This window comes from Arachis ipaensis, chromosome B04, assembly GCF_000816755.2.
Source record: "Arachis ipaensis cultivar K30076 chromosome B04, Araip1.1, whole genome shotgun sequence".
Classification (NCBI taxonomy): Eukaryota; Viridiplantae; Streptophyta; class Magnoliopsida; order Fabales; family Fabaceae; genus Arachis; species Arachis ipaensis.
In genome coordinates this window covers 132,292,392-132,292,729 of record NC_029788.2, presented here as the reverse complement: position 1 = coordinate 132,292,729, position 338 = coordinate 132,292,392, and positions in this window count along the sequence as shown.

The following is a 338-nucleotide window of genomic DNA, read 5'->3' as shown; positions in this document are numbered from 1 at the left end:
AGATTAATCTAAAATAGATAAAAAAAATCCACAAGCTGACCTCCTATCATCTACATCTGACCCACAATCAGAATTTGAAAAACCAAACAACCTTAGATCAAAACTAGAATGAAATACGAGACCTTTAATTGTTGTGCCAGCCAAATAGCTCAATCTTTTTAATAGATTTCCAATGAGATGTTAAAGATTCAGCATATATTGATAATCTTTATTTACAAAATATATAGTTTCAGGTCTTGTTAGTGTTGCATATTGTAAAGAACCACTTGTAGATCTATAGAGAGTTGGGTTTTTGAATATATCAACTCCCTCTTTTGACAGCTTAGTTGTAGTAACCA